At 39.8% G+C, this 20,906-nt stretch overlaps 1 pseudogene across 1 annotated transcript; it reads left to right on the top strand.

Moving 5' to 3' along the window:
- The first annotated feature begins 15,641 nt into the window (after positions 1 to 15,641).
- On the top strand, positions 15,642 to 18,958 carry LOC148030711 (pyrophosphate-energized vacuolar membrane proton pump 1 pseudogene; annotated as a pseudogene). Its single transcript, XR_015692289.1, has 3 exons — positions 15,642 to 17,770; positions 17,873 to 17,965; positions 18,385 to 18,958. The product of XR_015692289.1 is annotated as a pyrophosphate-energized vacuolar membrane proton pump 1 pseudogene (transcript).
- The last annotated feature ends 1,948 nt before the right edge of the window (positions 18,959 to 20,906 follow it).

Below are 20,906 nucleotides of genomic sequence, written 5' to 3'. Positions count from 1 at the left end.
TGGTGCTTTTAATACTGTGCTACTCAAGTATGAACATGACCAACATCCCTATTATTTCAATTGCCTCTCAATATTTCAAATACCCAAATAGGAGAGTTGTAGAATCCTTTGTAGAAAAAGAGAAAGAGGAGATACACAATATAGATAGGCTCTCACTCAGAGATTCATAAAAAGGAAGAAGCAATTGATTATTCATAGTATGAGAAGTTATACAAGATGTCCTACTATTTGCCACAACATTTGCCTTTTTGACAAATGAACATAGTTTAATAATAATTTTCATTTATACAATTAAATTTTCTATTTTGGGTGCAATTATTCTTTGTCATGCCTCTTTAATTGCACTACAATTAAAATTTCTATTTTGGGTGCAATTATTCTTTGTCATGCCTCTTTAATTGCAGCACCATGAAATAGAACATTTCGAAGTCCCAAATTCTTACATCAAGCTTCAAAATTTTTAGAGGATACATGTGTAGTGAGAAAGTCAACCCACATCATTTCAAATGGATTATGCTCAAGCTTCAGCTTCTTTTCTTTGATTACTTCTTTAATGAAATGATACTTCAAGTCCACATGCCTTGTTTTTTCAGAATGCTTTGGATTGCTCACAAGAAAAATGCATGACTTGTTATCATGTAGAATCTTTAGACCTGGCCTTGGTGTGATGTGCAACTCTTTGATCAAGGTCTGGATCCACAAGCCTTCCTTTAGAACTAACGCAACAACTATGTACTATGCTTCAGTAGTGGACAATGTGATAGAAAATTGTTTCTTTGATTGGAAAGTGACGGCACCACTTGCCATCACAAAAGTAAAGCTGGCAGTAGATCTTCCTGTATCAATTCCCCCTTGCCCACCCCCCCCCAATTAGAATTCAACTAATGATGAAAAGCTATTAAAGGATTTGGAAAATGGGAGTGAGAATAAACCAAGGCAAAAATACATGAATAATTTAAATAACGAAGATGAGGCTTAAGGCATTTCCAATGAGGAAGGCCGGGATTATGTATGAAGTAGGAAAGAAAATTAACGTTATGAAAAATATCTAAGCAAGTGCATATATCTAAGTATTGAAGTTTGTCGATAAGCATGCGTTAGGGGAATGAAAGCACTCACGGAAGTTACTATATGTATATCCTCTACATCACGTGCGTTCAAGGCCTATTTATAAATATCCTTATTTGTGAAAATTTCATGAATAAAACATAACCCTTTTCTATTCAATCTCTAAATAGCCCCTTTATATTATATCCTTTTGTAAGTTAAAAAAATGTATAAAAATGGTATTTTTAAAATACCTTATTTTGAACCCACATGATGTACATATATATTCATGAGTAACTTACCCGAGCTAAAGCACAAATTTTTTATCCTTATCATGAGTAGTGGAGCAATCAAGAAGGGAGTGTTTACACGTGACAAGAAGGGGGATTGAAATGGACTTACTTCCCCTAAGACCATATTCTTTTAGCAACTTATCAATATACTTAGATTGATGAAGATAGATTTTCCCAACTAAGTAGTCACGAGTGACTTGAAGACCTAAAAAATAGTAAGTGGACCAAGATCAGTAATAGCAAAGTTAGAGGACATTTCAGTTTTGCCTTGAGATATCATCGCAAGAGATGAGGCTATAAGAGAAATATCATCCAAATAGACGGCAAGAATGATGAATTCACTTGAATGAAAACGAGCATATATATTGGATTCAGATTGGAGATGAGTGTACTGATTGAGAGCATAAATTTTTTGAAGCATTGAAACCAAAGACAAGGAGACTACTCCAACCAGTAGAGAGACCAATGTAGTTTGTAGATGTAGTCGAGATGCTCCATTGAGGTGTAGTGTGGGTGTTGCTCCATATAAATATCTTTAGGAAGGGTACAATGGAGGAAAGATGTTGGCACATCCAAATGATGGATTTTGAGATTGAGAGTAGCAACAAGAGTAAAAAGGATATGGATAGATTCCATGTGAAGTATAGGAGAAAGGGTTTCATGGTAGTCAAGGCTAGGTACTTGACTAAAACTGCGGGCTACCAAGTGAGCCTTGTAGTGAGCAATGATGCCATCAGGCTTAAATTTCTTTTGCAAGACCCATTTACAAGAAATTGATTTGTGATCAGAACGCCGGGTAACCAAGGTCCATGTGTGATTTGTATGAAGGGAGGAAAGCTCCACCTCCATAGCTTGATACCAAAGCTTAGCATTAGGACTAGGAAGAGCCCAAAGGATCAGAAGCATCATCCATAAGGTCTAATGGAAGATTGAGAGAATGAGTAGAAAAGAAAGCGCAGTTGGGTGGATCCAATTTAGAGAGGAAGGCTCCAAGATGAGTATTGTTGTCATATAATTTGCTTAGGATGCACATCTTCTATGGTAAAGAGGAAGAAGGCAAATCGATCATCAATGGAGGCAATGCAAGAAATGTACCTAATATTGGTGATTGGTCACAGATGCCCAAATTAGGCAAGGAGAAGTATGGTGGTAAGTTAGAGGATGTGGAGTTAGAGGTGTCCACGTCACAAGGAGAAAGAGAGATGACATCGGGAGAAGTGGGTAAGGGCAAGGAGTGCTACATGGAAGGTGATTCAGTTGAATGCACTCCACGTGGAAGAAGGGAGTCGTGAGCTGGAACTAAGGGTGAATGAGAGAAAGTGGTGCCACATAGTCTAGTTGAAAAACTAAGAGAAGTACCTAGTTGATAGGCTCCCCAAGTAGGACAGGAATGCACTTCTTGCAAATAATGAAGGCGACTAAAATGTTTACCAGTAAAAACATGATTGAAATGTAGAGAGCAGCTGCATTATCGCACGGGATTTGCATGGGGGTTCGTGAAGTCGCTCGCCGCAAAGATGCTTTGAGATGGGAGAATTCAACAAAATAAAACTTATCCAAAAGAATTTTCAATGAGAAAATAATTTATTGATTTAAAATATCGGTAGGTTCATAAGATTTTCGATTTTGATCACAAGAGTTTCAAAAAAGACAAGATTAATTCTCAATCTAAGAAAAAAAAGAAGAAAGTGGGATTACAAATTTTTATGGAGAAAATTTGAGGAGCACGAAGCTCGACTCGAAAGCATGATATCGGCGGAATTTGTTGACAATCTTCAAAAAAATAGGTGAGAAGTTTTAAGCTCAACTCAAGCCAATTTTATAGTGATTTGCAATGATGAACTCTTCAATGTGGCCAAGGGGCTTAAAGCTTGTCCTCAAGCCTTCTCTCCGAAATTTGATGGCTTCTTTAAAGAATGCGAGGGATTCAAGCTCAACCTCAAGCCTTACACACTTGATTCCATGATTTCTCACCACTAGAACCTCTTTTATATAGATTTTCCTCCTCTTCTTCTTACATTCTGCTTTTAGCTTTTCTCAACAAAGCTTTAGGCATTTTATTCCATAAGCTTTCTTTAGAGGCTACGTTTAACTTTCACAAGGAACTTTCAATCGTTCCCCACATAGGCAATTTGGTGAAATATAGGAAATTCTCCAATATTTCCTATGTAGACAAGTACGTATTCCCCATCTATAACTAGGAAATTGCATTCCCTACATCTTATAATAGGGAATATAGAGCATTCCCTACATCCCTTTGAAAGTCCCTACGTTCCCTACATCTTATAATAGGGAATATAGAGCATTCCCCACATTACTTTGAAAATCCCTACATAAGGAATTATAAGGATGTGATTCCCTACTTTTATGTAATAGGGAATTAAAGGTACAATGAGTATAAGATAAAGATGATGTTTATCACAATTCTCTATTTCTCAATTCAAGTTGATAATGATGGTTTCGAGAAGGTAAGGACAAAGGTCACAAGAAACTCTAAACCACTTACTATATAGAAAGTTCACATTATAACTAGGAAGATTACTAACCAAACTAGGAAGAATGTAGAATTTTCTAGTTATAACTAGATAATTTTGCCATCATTAGTCTCTTCTAACTAGTAACATCCTTTTCCTAGATAGTATCTAGAAAATTGAAGCCCTATCTAGCAACATTATCTAGCAAGTTATTGTATAACTAGTAATAATATCAACCTAATTAGAAAATTTTACTTTTTATTAGTCATAACTAGCAAGTACTATCCTCTAACTAGGGAATTATAGATATTCTATCAACTTAACTTGGATCTCATGATTTTTCTAAGTATAATTAGTAAATAAATATTCATTGATTAGACATTTACATTTGTATAATACTTACTCACAGCTAAGCTTTTCACATTGACACAAAAGCAAGACCATAGTTGTTGAAAGGTAATCACAATAACAAAAAAGAAAATTAAAAGAAAGATGTTTAGTACACATGAATAACACAAACTGTGTGGCCCTAACAACAAAGTCATTGCAATATTTAGCAACAATAACACTTACAATGTTGAGCAAAGTACATGGCCACATTGACCAAGCATATATCATGGCCATGACATCCATCTTATTGCAAAGCTCATGATTATATTAGTGAGAAAAAGTCATATTGCACCAATGGATTAAATAGAAACTCCACACACTAACATCATATTCCCTACTGTCCAAATGAGCAACAAGAGCAAACATTCAAAGTGCATGGCAAGAAAACCACACAATCATATATACCCCATCATGAAAATTAGATAGCCATATTAAAAAGGAAAGCACATTACCAAGTGCATGACCATATTGGTCATGGAAGTGCACATGGAAAAGAAGAACCACCAAGGCAAAGCGCATAGCCATATTGAGAAAAAGCTAAATTACACTGCCCAAAACATGTGGCTATAGAAAATAAAGCAAACTACATTGCTAGTTGTACGATGAAATATTATCACCTTTCAAACTAGCACTAAACTTATAAAGTTCATGTCTTAACACAAAAATATAAGTACCAAGGATTCTAGTGATTGCCAACCATTGTAGCTAGCTCTATGTGGAAGCTTGCAACATGATAGATGGGAAGCTACTTTAAGGTTCACTATGAGGTGACTTGAATAACAAGAAGGCTACACCTAAATAGCCTTACAAGGGTGGAAGTATATTACCTTTACAAAGAATTAGCGCTCCAAAACAAAGAAATCCTCATTGGATATCCTCATTTTATTAGGGTTTGAAGTTGAGAATTTCCATAGAAAAGTATCGATGGGAGCATATCAAATTCTCACCAATCTCAAAGGTAGGTGAAATAATTCAAACAATGTAGAAACTCTTGCAAATTCTCAATGGAACATTGAAAGTGCATCATAATAAAAGGAAAACACAAGAGGAAAAGAAGAACAAATTAAGATTGGAAAAATCTTGAATTTATCTTTTGAGAAAAAATAAGAGAGCTAAAAGAAAGGCATGCTTTTTGTGCTAAGAACATGCTCAACAAGGCCAATATTAAAATAGAGTACTATAAAAAGCAAGGAGGGGAGGAAAGCATGTTGGCTATTCTCTCCTATACATCTTAAACCTTCCATGTTGGGTAAAAAACCATAGGTTTGAATCTCTACAAGAGAGGCTGAACCCCTAGAGGATCTTAATGTACTCTCCGTGAGGATTTCAATCATGCTATGCATTTGGCAATTCAAAAATTATGATGTGTGCAATCTTGTGTAGCAACTTCTCCTATAGGCACCTATTTGGCTAGTATCATCTTGTGGTCATAACAAACATCAAGTGTAACATCCATGACAAGTCTATTTATGTTACCCTCTAATCCCTCCTAACTTGCTCCAGCCCTTATTCCTATAAGTCAAGCCTTAGAGGTAATTCAAAGCTCCCAAAAATCTTGGAACAACTCAAGAAAATTCATGAGCACTATCATATCCCTTCTCTACCCTTAGAAATAATAGACACATGAATTTTTAGCAAGACCATTCATATATACTTATGAAGATCATATCCCAACGACTATATTTATGGCCCCAAAAAACATTATTGCGAATATTTTAAAATTACTCTATGAAATTATCATTTTGTCTAATTATAACATATATTTTGAAATTATTCTCTAAAATTATTGTTTTTCATGGAACAATCTGACAAAATTTTTATCATTGTAGTTCAAGCCATTGGCATTTCCATCCCAATATGCCTTAGCATCCTATAAGATGCCAAAATACTCACTAGTAGGTTGGGATCCCATGATCTTTTAGGAGATAGGTGTTTTTGATTACATGAGTGCTTGAGAAGGCAAAAGGCCAAGTGACCCTATTATATAGGATACATTTAATGCTGAGGGAAGCTTATCATGGCTCTAAGTTAATAAGTTCCCTACTGTGTGTTGTTGACAGAAGTAGTATAATCACATCCAACCCAATCTTATGGGGTTGGAAGCTCATATCCTATGCTAGACAATTGTTTTCTCTGTAGGGAGATGGATTTTATACTACTTCATGGAATGGTGTTTTTATATATTATCTTTTGTGCAATAGAATGTTGTTTTCCAAAGTGTTTGTCATGTGCTAGATGTTGTGTTAATGGACCCTATGTAACATGATAATAAAAGGAAGCTGCTTTTTTATGTTGTAATAGTATGGTACCTTTGCTAATTAGATAAGTAAAATAAATCCCATCAAGGAACGTGAGAATACCTCAATCCTAATGTCCAATCATCTATGGCTAGATGGACCTAATAATTTGGGTAGCTTTTCTAAACATTAGATGGAGTTATTAATACATGATCCTCCAAATTCAATAGGATATATATGAGGCTCAACTTCATTTTTGGGGGCCTAATGTGAGATGATGCCTTATTGGCAAGGGGATCAACATTTTATTCTCTTCCACTTCTCACTCTCTTTGAACCAAGTGCAATATTTTCTCTACTCTCACCTATGATTGATTACAAAGTAATATTTCTCATGCAAGCATTATGTTGCTATTAGGGGTGACCTGCCTATGAAGTAGAATCGAGATTCTCATGCACAACTAAGTTTGAGGTTTCTTGAGGGAAAATTGAGCAGTGATGTGCATGGACATAAATTTTTGTTGAACACTAGAGGACTTCTCTAGGTTTATTACATGAGACAACTCACAAGAATCCACAAACTAATTGTGATTTCTATCCTCTAGGTAGGCAAGTCCTAAGACTCCTTAGGTGAATTAAGAGCTTGTCTCAATCCCACATGGGACTTAAAGCAAATGTGTAGAACTTATGAGAACGTGGATCTATTGTGCTACACCTAGTTTCTTAATAAGGGACAAAATGTCTCAATATGGGACTTTCATGTTCAATGGTGTTACGATGATGTCCTAGGCTTCTTTACTTTCTAAAGGAGAGTGATTATAGCTATAAGTGCTCTTGGTGAGGGGTGTGTGTGTGTGTGTGTGCACTACTTACTTGGTGTAATCGATACCTAATTCATGTGTGCTTAATACTTTTGGTGACCTAGCCTTGAGTTGAAATGACACACAAGATTTTTAAGGTTACAAGTGCAACTAGAGACCCTCCAAGGTCTCGCGTTGACCAACCTTAATATGAGTCCATCTATGTATGTCCTTGTATTTTTCTTGTAACTCCTTTTTGTCTTATGGTGCTTGCCTCAATTTCAAAGTTGGCAAAGAGTCACCTCTTTCCCACTCTAATAGTCTTAGTACAGAGTTTGAGTCTAGGGTTCTTTGGGCACATGTTTCCTTGTGCAGCAATGCTTGGTAGCCAACGGTGGAAACCCTAATTTCTATGGTCTCAATGCACCAATGGGCTGATCTAGGTGCGATGAACCCTAATTTCTATGGTCTCAATGCACCAATGGGCTAATCTAGGTGCAGTGAACCCATTGTAAATTATCACTCTCTTTTCTTACTTGCAAGGTTAACTCCTAGTGGTAAGAAGAAGCTACCTTTACACTGCAAGTTTTGTTAGTTGTCCCTATCTTTGTCAATTGTCACTAGATTTTCATACTTGCAAGGTTCCAATCCGGTGACAAGAATATTCCTATAGTGCACTATTTTCTATGTGTGTGAGACGGCAGCTTATAAGCCATCATGTGACCTAAAGTGTACCTAAAACCATGTATAACTAGCAAAATGGACCTATATAAGGTGCACACGTATTGCCTAGTGCAAATAGGTTGCCTTAAATTAGTGTGGAGCTCTTAAAAATGTGAGTGTAACTAGTTGGGAGCTTGATATCATATTTCAATGGAGTTCAATGCTAAGAATATTAAGAATATAAGCATTGAAATGGATAGAATGGACATAGAATTTCAAATTGGATTATATGGAATTGGAAATTGAATATTACATGTCTCTTGAGTAGCCTTGGTTTTGATTCAATCTTTAGAGTAGGCTAAAGAAGAGTTTCACAACTTTGTAACATAGGGGTTCAAGACACACACCACTACAATTCCTAGGAGTGATAAGAATATCCTATGATGTTGCAAATCACTCCCTTCCACCAACAGTAAGAGTTGAAAAGAGACTCTAACTTCTTCCAACATGTCCATATAGAAAGGGGAAGATAGTAGCATTGAATACCAATAGGGGGGTAAGAAACATCTTCGAGTCTATGATTTGACTAGTAAGACCAAGCTCCGATCCTCTTCCTAATCTTTACATGTCTTATGTATTAGCCACCACTCAAATATTTTTGAGAAAAAATGTTGACTCTCAACCCAATGGGAGCACCCAATTGTCTAAAGATTTGACTAGTAAGACCAAGCTTGAGATTATTCCTCTTCCTAATCTTTACATGTCTTATTTATCGGGCCACTCAAATATCTATCGGGTCACTTGGGTGCTTCATGGTAAGGACATGTTTACACCCCATGTGATTCATGGTAAGGACATGTTTACACCCCATGTTTGCATGGTTGGTTGATGATGTTCTGTTATTTATAGCTTAATTTATGTTGAGATGAATGAAGAGAAACATATATATCATTATAGATATTGCATTTGTGTGGGTGATCATGGAGCTATGTGGGTGGGTAAGATGTGCTCGTGGAGGGGCATGTATGTATTTGTAGAAATAAATAATTATGAGTCAGAAACTTGCATGGACTTACCCCAAAGAATAGATATTGTATAACAATTGAATAAGTGAACCATATCCCCCCAACTAGCAACAACAACAAGGATAAATGGAGAGGCATAAAATCAACACTACTTGTTTTGATTACTTATCCCTGTAAAAGTGCAAAAATACACAATAGCATAAGTTAAAGTATTGTATTGCTTGAAGCAATTGTCCCTTTTCTAAATTATTGATTGCTATTCTTAATAGCCTAAAGAATATTGCTCAATTGATGTGTAGAGAATATCAAATATGGAGAAGACTAATTAATATTTATTGTTCTATGAGGGCTTTCATGTTAGAACTTCTTGTTTGTGTCAAATTCACTTGTGAAATTATCAGCATATCAAAATATTGAGAGCTTTTAAGTCTTCATCTTAACATTAAAAAACGAAAGAGAGTTTACATATTCATGTTCCTTGATGTTTAAAGTATTTGGAAAAGTCTAGAAACTCTAATGAATAGATCAGCATTACCATTATGGTAAGAGGAGATGCATAGGATATAATTGCCAACATAGAACAAATTAAACCCACAACTTTGATCCTTATAGTTCCATGGCACAAATGAAGAGTAATGATCAAGGTACAACCAAAAAGTAGGAGGCTTAGAATAAGATGTCGGGCTACTATCACCTGCAGTAAAGAAACTTTCCTTTTTAGTAACATCTGCATGATCATTGAATAAGTTTGACCTTACTGAAGATTTCAAGGAATTCTATGAATTACTTTGTGTATGGATGTTTATACATTGATATATGTGAGAGAGCGTGTTTCTATAAAGCTATGCATGCATATGGTGGTGCTTTGAAAGATAAAAACATGATGATGTGTTGGACTTACCCTTTGTTTGTGGGAAGCAAAGAATAAATAGATGACTACATATACCATTTGGAAAATGGTAGATATGCCACAAACTATGACTATTGGTAATAGGTGAGGAGCAATAAGTCCATAATAAAGCCATGATGTGACATTGAGAAGGCCAATGGTATAAGGGTTTGCCGAGAAGCTCTCAGTAGAACGCTTCTTCAGTATGCGCCAAAACGTGGGCCTGCAACATATGTGTATTTACTCCATGCCAAATTACCCATTTAAGATACATCTTGAATGAGATCCATAGTCTCAAAGACTTAGCACATTTGCTAAACATCTCATGTACCTCATTAAAAAGTTAAACCTATCTCCATGTTAAGGGCTTAATATGGGAGAATCACTCAAATGAGAGGATCCTCAAAGGTAAAGCTTCAATCAACTTTCTCAAATACTAACTAACTTACATTGGCGCGAGTCCTCTCCATGATACGGTGGCCACATTGCCTGCAAGAAGAAGGACAACAATACACAGCATTAAAGCATTTCACTAGTCGAGCAAGCTATCGGACAGTTTGAACAAGCAAGCAACTCCATTAACAACGTCATCTCTCCCGCTATGGCTCCTGGGCTGTCATCATCGTGAGGCTACATGGATCGCATTGACTGTGGCTTCTGCTTCCAGCTCGCCGCCGCCTCAACATTTTTCTCATTGGTCACTCGTAGGAGAACCTCGAAACCCTAGCGTCTCACACCTGAAGACGAAGTATAGATTAGTGTAGGTGCAGTTTGTGGTGCTGGATTTTTTGGATCTAGGGTGAAGGACAGCGCCATCGCCGGCCTTGATGTGGGGATCTTGATCTGCAATAACGTAGGACAATGTTATCCATACGCCCACTTCTTCCATGAGGTTGAGATCGATGCAAATCTGACTATGACCTCATACGTGTTGACTGTGCTTCCAGGCCTGCTCAATCGCAAGTGCGGTGCCATTGTGAACATCGGGTATGGAATTGCGTCAATACTGGCATCACATCCTCTCTATGCAGTATACTGTCTTTGTGTGCATCAAGAGTTTGTGTGCATCAAGAGCAAGTTGGTGATGAGCAGGTAGGTATGGAAAAGGGGATGCCCATAAGATGCATTGTCTTCCCATATCATCTAATGTCTGATTATGCAGGTGCATTTAGAAATTCTCTAGAAACTTGTATGTGGAGTACAAGCATAGTGGAGTTGATTTGCAGGTTCAGGTATGCTCCTTCTCTTACTTAGACTAAAATACAGATAGTATATTGTCGAGGTACCATGTATGCCACTATGAGTAGCTACCTTATTCAATTGTATTTAAGATCATGGGCTTGGGGCAATGAAAATTCTGTTGATGTACTTTGCAAAAATTTCTCTAGCTCTTAAGGTACTAGTATTTGAAAGCCACATGAGAGCAAGAGGAGCAAGATAAGAGGCCAAAATATTTACAATTAGTTTCTTGCTTGACCAGAAATAGGCTATGGGGAAGGTAGAAATGTGTATGTGTTTCTTAATTAGGCTAGACACATACTTGCTCTTTCCTTGATAGCTTTGGTTTTACTAATGGTTGGTTCCCATTATCTTCTTGTGGATCTATAGTTGCCTTCTAAGCCTCTGATAAACTGTTGGATTAGAAGTAATGTTTAAGCACATGTACTAATTATCGGTCAATTTTGGTTTCCATCTTGCAAGATGTTTGTGGGATGCTCCCTTAAGATGATCAAATATGAAATGCTCGGATCATGACACAAAGGAAGTAACCACAAATGCTTAGGTGAGAGTTTTAAGAATTGTTATTGTCATTTTCTTCAACATGGTTTTTTTGGTAGTGGATCAAATTTAAAATGAAAAATTGAGTTCATTCTTGGAAGGACAAGTTTTGTAGTCAAATGTCTACATGCATCAAAAGTGGTGGTTTCGTTGGTTACTTCAAAGAGGTAAAGAAAGAGATCATTGGCTCCATTTATGAAGGAAAATCACAACAACTACTTGAAGGAAGAGAGAAGACATTCAGCTTGCAATTGCAAATAAAGACAAATTGTAACCATGTTGGGCAAGAAATAGGCCGACACGCGACCATACCAAACTTCGAAAGAAGCTCGGAGATGTACCTGTGTTGCGAGATAAAGATGCCCTGTGCCATCTGATAGATCTCCAGTCCTAGAAAGAAGTGAAGGATCCCAAGATCCGTCATGTCAAACTCCTGCTGAAGAATGGACCGAGTATGCTCCACCTGCTAAGTGGCGCTCCCTGTAATGATAAGATCATCGACATACAAAATAAGGAACACAGAAAGAGAATCCACAACCCATAAGTAGAGGTTGGGATCATAAGCGGAACGCTGAAAGTCACTCTGTAGAAAGAAGTGGTCAATCCTCTGGTACCAAGCATGAGGAGCTTGCTTCAGGCCATAAAGAGCCTTCCGCAGCCTGTAGACATGATTCTCCTTCCCCTGCACAAGAAAACTAGGAGGCTGTGAAACATAAATCTCCTCCTCAAGGACGCCATTCAGAAAGGTTGACTTGACGTCCATCTGATAAACAAGCCAACGCCGGTTGGTGAGCTGTAAGAGCCAAAATAACTTGAATGGTGGACATCCGAGCTGTAGGAGCAAAAGTCTCGAAGTATTCCAAACCTGCGTGCTATGCAAAACCCTTGGTAACAAGCCTAGCCCTATGCTTGTCCAAGGAGCCATCTGCAAGATACTTGGTTTGAAAGACCCATTTCACACCTATCACCTTCCGTTTCTTGGGACGCGGTACAAGCTCCCAAGTATGGTTTCACTCGATGGAATCGAGCTCGGCTTGCATAGCCTGTCTCCAAATATCCTATGCAAGAGTCTCCTCCATAGTGGAAGGCTCGGAATCCTGAAGAATCTGAGACATAAGAGCATAGTTCACACATAGTGAGCTATCCCGCTAGGCCTGTAATCGGGCTGATCGACGTGGACCTGTAGAAGAAGCAGAAAAGTGAGTAACACCTGAATCCTGCATGAGCCGGCGATACCATAAGGGAATCCTAAGAGACTCCTACTGCTGCGAGGGAGACCGAGTAGTCTCTGGAACCTGCAAAGCACCCATATCGGAGAGGGACTCCCCCTCACCAAATGAAGATAGATCCTCCGCACCTGAAGAAGGCTGTGCATCCTGAGAAGACTCCTGAGGGGAGGCTGAAGGGGTGGAAGAACTCGTAGAAGAAGGAGTCATATCCGCCAAAGGGGAAAGGGAAGCCATACGAGGAGGAATGGGTGGGGTGCTAAGGGGTATCCTTGAAGGAAGAGAAGGTAGATAAGCTTTCGCGACTTAGAGTCGAACTTCGTCTTCCTCTTCTTCTTGTCCACATGGACAAAAGCATCGCACCCAAAGATGCGAAAGTGGGACATGGAAGGCTTCTTCCCAAAGAAAGCCTCATAAGGAGTCTTGTCCTGTAAAGCCGAAGTCGGGGAGCAATTGCGAATATGCACCACTGTAGACACCGCCTCACCCCAAAGGAAATGAGGAAGACTCCTATGCTCCAGCATAGATCGGGCATCTCCACCATGGTCTGATTCACACGCTCCACCACACCATTCTCTTGTGAGTGTATAAAGCCCACCCTCCTGTGTACCCGTCCAAAGAGCATCACCTATAGAAGCATCCTCCACTATGACTGCATCCTGTGTAAAAATGACTCGGGTACCCAGCTGAGTAAGGCCATGACAATATGTTAAAACCCAAATCAAGGACATAAAGAACTTTGGCGGAGGAAGACCGCCTGTCAGAAAACATAGGTAGAGTCCCCACGCCTCGAACAGGAACTGTAGAATTGTCACCAATGGTGACAGTGCCCCCTCGGGAACGAAGGTCTTGAAGCCAATCCTGTCGGAAGGTCATATGTGAAGATGCTCCATTGTCCACAAGCCAAGGCTTCTCCAGAGTGGTAGAAGCTAGGGCTGTATCCTCCTCAACAAAGACATGCACAAACGCAGACTCTGTCGTGGCTAGCGCCGCCTTCGAGTCCTTCTCCTTGGGCTTCAAATGGGGGTACTTCTGCCAACACTTCTCCTCGGGATGAGTACCCTTCCCACACTGGGGACATTTGGGCTTCTCCTTCGCATCCTTCTTGTCCTCCTCCTTCTTGTCCTTGGCCTTCTCCTTCTTTTGTTTCTTCTTCTTGCCGCCACCTGTACCTGCCGTAAAAGCCTTGGTGGAGCCACTGGCACCCACCTCTTTGAGTCGCTTGTCATGCTCCAAGACAAGCGGGGAAAGTTCCTTCCATAGAAGTTTCTCATGGGTCCTCGAGGTGATGAGGGTGGTGTAGAAGACATCATAACGGGGTGATGGCAGCTGAGTCAATAGAATCATCGCCATATCCTCAGATGATATCATACGACCAAGAGAGGCTAACTCGCCTCGCATGTCCTCCATCTTCGTGATGTGCTCCTTCATGGAAGAAGAATCATCAAGACTGAGCATCCGCAACTTCTTCTCCAAGGAAATCTTGTGGGCAAACGTCTTGTGCTGATACAAAGACGCAAGCTTCTTCCACACTTCCACCGCCGCTGTCTGTAACCTATGAACATGTATAAGAACGGAATCATGTAGACTCATAAAAAGAAAGGAACGGGCTTGAGAGTTGAGCCTATCCCACAAGGTTGCACGGTCCATAGAGGTGCCATCGGACGAATCCACGGGGGGATGGTCGATGGGCGAAGAAAGAAGCTCCCAAAGGTCGAATGTATCGAGGATGCATTCCACCTTGCATGACCAGAGGGAGTAGTTGGAACCATCCAACTTATCTTCCTTCGGAAAGGAAGGGAGAATCAACACCTGAATAGAGGGAATCAAGAAAGGCATCCGCACATCTAAAGCAGTCTTCACGGAAGACACCTTCACGGTAGATGGAACCCTCTGAGATGCATGGACTAAAGAGGGATGAGTGCGAGGAGGCACCTCTCGACGTAGAAACTCCTGATAATCCCGCCTCCGCTTAGAGGAATGATGAGAAAGGAGCTCATCCTCTGAGTCGTCAAAGCCTGAAAACTGGTAAGATATCTTCCAATCTGCAAAATACCAAACACCAAAGAAAACTGTGCCGAAGCCGAAGTATGACCAGCAGTATGGTCACCAACCACCAAGACGCAGGCTGTGATAGCCTACAAACACTTGGATCTGCAAAACGCAAAGATAACTGATGAAGATCACCAGAAAAGAAGCCGCCAGCACCAAGACGTAGCCTGAAAGTGGGTTGCCAGCAGGAGATGCACTGCCAGGAGTGGAAACGACCATCAGATCTGCAAAACACAGCCTAATGATGTGTCGCCCAGCTGAAGGAGGGACTGCCTGATGGAAAACGCAAACAGGAGGGGTTGCTGGTTGACGTGGCAGCCTCGGGAGAAGTCGTCTGCAGAAAATGCAGGAAGAAGGGCCTCGGAGATGGGGCCGCTTGGGCAGTTGAAGATGGGATGACAGCAGCAGAAGATGGGTGAGGTATCTCTCCACAAGGTTAGGTCCTCCGTGCTCTCAGTCAGGCGATGATACCATGTGAGAGTGCGCAACTGAAGAAGAACACGAACACAAAGAAGGGGAGAGAGAAAGCAGGGAATGAAGGAAGAAAATTTGCACTGACTGAAATGAATGCTGAATACACTGAAATGGACTGATTAGTCCCTGCACGCAGCCCGGAGCGTCAGTGAGGGCACCAGAACAGACTGAAAGCAATGGCAACACCAATAGCAGAGTGAGAGAGGACGGAGAGTGTGCTCAACCTACAGAAGCGAATGCTGAGAATGACTGGGGGGCTGCTATATATAGCCCCAGGCCAAAGAACTAGCTGACCTGCCAAATCTGGCCGACTCGATCCAAAGCAGGAATGTGCCCCAGCTCTCTTTACATCAATTTTCACTACAGCTGCATTTATATTCGGAGCTTTGACATCCATAGTGTCTGGATTTTTGGGCATGATGATCGCAACATATGCGAATGCTCGCACAACTTTGGAAGCCAGAAAAGGGATAGGCAAAGTATTCAAAATTGCCTTCCAATCAGGTTTGGTGATGGGTTTCTTACTTGCTGCTAATGGCCTCATAGTTTTATACATCACTATAATTGTTCCAGGTTTATTACAAGGATGATTGGGAGGGCCTTTTTGAGGCCATCACTGGCTATGGGCTTGGATGCTCATCTGTGGCTCTATTTGAAAGGGTTGGAGGTGGAATCTATACCAAAACTGCGAATGTTGGAGCAGATCTTGTTGAAAAAGTAGAAAGGAATATCCCAGAGGACGATCCGCGAAATCCAGCGATCATTGCTGACAATGTGGGTGATAATGTGGGAGATATTGTTGGAATGGGTTCAGATTTGTTTGGCTCCTTTGCTGAAGCTTCTTGCGCAGCTCTTCTTGTGGCTTCCATGTCATCATTTGGCACAAATCATGACTTCACTACTATGTGCTTCCCTCTACTCATTCGCTCTATGGGCATTGTGGTGTGCCTCATCACAACCTTGTTCGCAAACTGATGTGTTCGAGATCTCAAATCTAAGGGATATTGAATCTACACTGAAGAGACAGTTGCTGATATCCACCATCTTAATGACATTCGGTGCAGCTTTTTTTTTTGGTTGGCACTACCATCCACGTTTTACATATATGATCCTAACGGTGGTGCAAAGATGGTTCAAAACTGGAAACTATTTTTTTGCGTTGGAGTAGGGCTTTGGGCAGGGTTGGTAATTGGCTACGTTACAGAGTATTTCACCAGCAATACATACACACCAGTCCATGATGTTGCTGATTCTTGCAGGATAGGAGCTCCTACCAATGTCATCTTTGGTTTGGCACTTGGCTACAAGTCTGTAATTGTTCCAATATTTGCTATTGTTGTTGCCATCTATGTCAGCCATACCCTAGCAGCCATGTAAGGGATCACAGTTGCAGCTCTTGGAATGCTTTGTACCATTGCTACCTGTCTAGCCAAGGATGCATATGGTCCCATAAGTGATAATGCTGGTATCGCAACCGGTCTCTGGATGACCATGATACTTCTTACACATCTCTCCACAAGAAGCGCAGGCGCATTATAGACTATGAGGCCACGAAGGCTTTCAAGATGGACAGATTCCTCAACCATAGGACTTCTTCAAAGTCCAGCTTGCGGCATCAACAGCCCCCAGTTGAGAGCATTTTGGGGGAGCGCTTTCTCAGATTAGAAGAGATGAAACTGCAGATGCAGAGAGACTCTAAGCGATTTCGTGATGATCTGGAGGCCAGGCGTACAAAGATGTTCCTAGAGTCCCAGAAGCAAATTGCTGAGATGTTTGCTTGGGCTCTGAGCACCAATAAGAAAATTGATGAGCTCTTGCTAATGATTGTCAGTATTTTGTTCATCATTTGATTATTCTAAATGTTTCTTTCTTCCAGCTGATTTTAGGCTCTTCATGCTACGTTTCATATCATTTCATCTATATTACAGTTAATGCGTTGAAATTATTCCACGCTTTGTTTATAAGAAATGTTTCGAGCTGATGGGATGATATTTCATTTCATTCTGATTCCAGCTGTTGAAATGTTCCAGCTGATGTTTCATTATTATTCCAGCTGTTGAGTTGTTCTAGTTGATGTTTCATTGTTTCCAGTTGTTGTTTGTCTATTATCAGTTGATTCGTCTGTTCAAGCTTATGTTTATTCTACTTGATGTTTTATCTATTCTAGCTAAGGAGCTGATGTTGCAGCTAATGTGTGCTCACTTGATGCACTTCTGGGGTTCCACTTCTGGTGTCTCGTGTCTCTCTTCTCTTCTCTCTTCCTGCGTTCCTCGTCTCCCTCGCGCACTGTTCAACAGGAAGTCTGTAAGATGCTTCAAACCAGAAGGAGAAGTTGGTGAGCCCATAAAAGTATGAACAATGAATTCCTTGTTTTCACCTGCTCAATTTACTATCAGATGGTGTAAAGAATAGGGCAAAAAAGGTATGTGTGTTTTGATGTTTTGATGTTTTACAAATGTGTGTTTTGATGTTTTACAAATGTCTCTTATGTTTCTAAACTTTGGTTTATTATGTGTACATAAAGGTAACAAAATCACAAATGATGGTACAAGAGATAATGGAACAATGAAAGCTAAGGAGGTCATTGGCCCTAATGTCTCTTCAAATCACGATATAGGTATATGTCTTTATTTCTACTAAACTTTGAAAATTAAAATTTGTACATATTTCACATCTTGCTTTATTAGGTGATTCATTTTGAGATTAACTAGCTTTAATTAGTCTCTTTGTCTAATTTAAAATGTTCATAGTTATTCATATTTTTAAACTTTGAGTAATTGTGTGTATATATATAAATATAGATTAAAGAACAACAAAAGGTAGGAAAAGAGGTAATGTAAGAAAGGGAGATCAGGAGGTTACTTGCAATAATGTTTCTTCAAGTCAAGATGTAGGTACCAACTTTAAGGATAAAAAACTTGTACAAATTTGGTGACCCAAATTGATAAAAAATATCTAATTACTTTCTTTTGTGTTATTGAAATTTTTCATAACCTTGTATTATCGTGAGCTTTTGTTAACTCTATGTACATATAGGTAAACAAGTTACTAAAGATGACACAAGAGACAATGCAAGAAAGGAAGACATTGAGATTGCTTGCCTTAACACTTCTTCAAGCCAAGAATCAGGTATTACCAGCTTTCTTATGTTGATAATGAGTCATTTTTTGAAATGGTTATACTAACTAATGATATTTGATCACTTGAGAATCAATAGGAGTGCTATGCATACCATCATATGATGATATCTATCAGCCATCCATGTTGAAATTTAGAGAAGAGGGTGGACAAACATTTATTACTTTGCAACATATTGGAGATTTAACGGATAAAACAATCAAGACACACATGTTGCTTAATTAGTTTTTAGTTCTATGCTCCTTTAAAATTATTTTCATTTTTCTTTTGGTTGCTAGAAGTAGATGTTGATGTCTTAATTTGTTTAATCTATTTTGATCATTAGATGTATGTTATTGATCCTTACTTAGAAATGATGACATTCTCTATATATAATTTTCTAGTTAAAAATTTATTGTGCACTTTCTTATTTGATATTAGCATGTCTAAGAGAAAGGGCAAAGTAGATAAAGTGATAAGGAAAAAAGAGAATTTCCACGGAATTCCCTAGTTGAAAGTACATATAAGTAGGGAATGTAAAAAATAGGAAAAATGAGAGATTTCTTAGTGAGAGTACTTAGGGAATCACCTCTAGAAAATTTTTCTTATTCCCTACATAGAAAAATTTGTATTTTCCTATGTAGGAAATATTTCCTAGGAAAGGTCTTATGTGATTCCCTACTTATTCTCACTAGGAAATGTCCCAGTTTCCCTAGTTTTTACTTTCCCCACTTATATGTATTTTCAACTAGGGAATTCCATGGGGAATTCTCTTTTTTTCCTATATGGGGATCGATTGAAATTTCCTTGTGAATTTATTGCTAAAGCCTTAATGCAATAATAGCTTTTAAGGCTATTTAGCAAAAAGCTGCCACTTTGATTTCTTCTTCGTAAAGCAATCTCGGCGGCATGTGGTGGCACCCACAGATTCGAGCTTCCAGTAACGAAGACAACAGTGAACACCTGGGGAGGGGTACCGACACGGATCTCACCATAATACTGAGCATCCAGATAATTCTTGAGCTCCACACCATCTCGTATGCTGGCCAGTGGTGGAGGAGCCAAGGAGGGTCCATATGGCGAACAACTGCGATCCCGGAGTCGAAGCTTCGCAGCCTTGAGGGTGTCACCGTCAATGGGCTTCTTCTTGAGGGGAACACAGCTGAGTTGCCCAAAAAAATCAGTTTTCTTTACCAGATAAAGAGCAGGATCTACGATTATAGGCTTAGCTCTTTGAAATTCTATCCAGCCAATGTCACTGGTGTGCTCAATGAAGTTGAGATCCCTGGGGATATATGTCAAAGCATGAAGTAAATCTAGAAACAGTTTGAATGCATGAGGTACGGAATGCCGCTGAGTTGCAAGAATCCATTCGTGTTTCCAAGAGTAAGGAGATGAAGTGGAAGATGTCATCGGGCGTCATCAACACAGAGAGTGAGACTTGAGAGGGAAAGACGACGACATCGACGATCTAAAATTTGAGGAGCTCGGCCGTGACGCTCGCCAACTTCGGGCACCAGTTCCACCTGGACTGCTCCGGCTCCAGTTTCAACGTCGAAGAAGCGCCAATACAATGCCCCAACTATCGCCATGTGCAGCAGCCAGTACAGACACAGCATGCTGTGCGTTGGTTTGTGGCGTGTCACAAAAGGTGAGGACCACCACTCTTATTGCCATCCTTTTGACAAGCAAGAACCAAGATCCATCAAATCGGCCTATCTCCCCCTCAAGCACCCATACAGACGTCTTTCATCATCCTTTGTCTGCATCATCAGTAGCATTTTGGAAGGCTTGAACAACGGATCAAGACTTGACAGAATTACAATAGCAAGACCACTTACACTCAAGCCGCCATGTGGAGCAGCAATGGTTGTTTGAGCTCCTTCCTCATCACCGAAAGTAGAAGAGTATACCTTCAGTGATGCTTGCGTATATCTCTTATGCCGAGTGGTCAAACTCACTTGCACAGACGTAACATCTAAATACAGATTGTCTCCACACTTGTAGGAAATATAATCACACATGTTGCCAGCACAAAGCATGAAAGCCCAAAGCATAAGCCCTGCTCCTCTTTGTTCAACGCATGATCTTCTTTCCTTCATGCTCTATTTTAGCTGTGCCACCAAAATGGTCATGCTGGTGCCATACATGGGACTCACCACAGTGACTACGTCAGCTATCTAAGAATCTGGAAGAGCTATTCAGCCCATGCTTCCTCAAAGGCTGATCAAGAAAATGGGTGGGGCTCGTCCAATTCTTCCATGTTTAACATTTTTGCAATGCCTTTTTGACAATTTCGTGATGGGTGGTGCACAACCAAGAGTTGCAAGAATTTTTTATTTAGAAGCTTTGATGTGAATATGATATCCATTGCTATTCCAGTTGCTTCCTCAATGTCATAGTTGGAGATTGCATCCAATCTTGATAGATTGTAGTAGTAA

Source organism: Lygodium microphyllum, chromosome 10 (assembly GCF_053477565.2).
Source record: "Lygodium microphyllum isolate KBCC chromosome 10, Lygodium_microphyllum_v1.1.10, whole genome shotgun sequence".
NCBI lineage: Eukaryota > Viridiplantae > Streptophyta > Polypodiopsida > Schizaeales > Lygodiaceae > Lygodium > Lygodium microphyllum.
The sequence above is the reverse complement of the archived record's forward strand: the minus strand, read 5'-3'. Positions and strand labels throughout refer to the sequence as shown.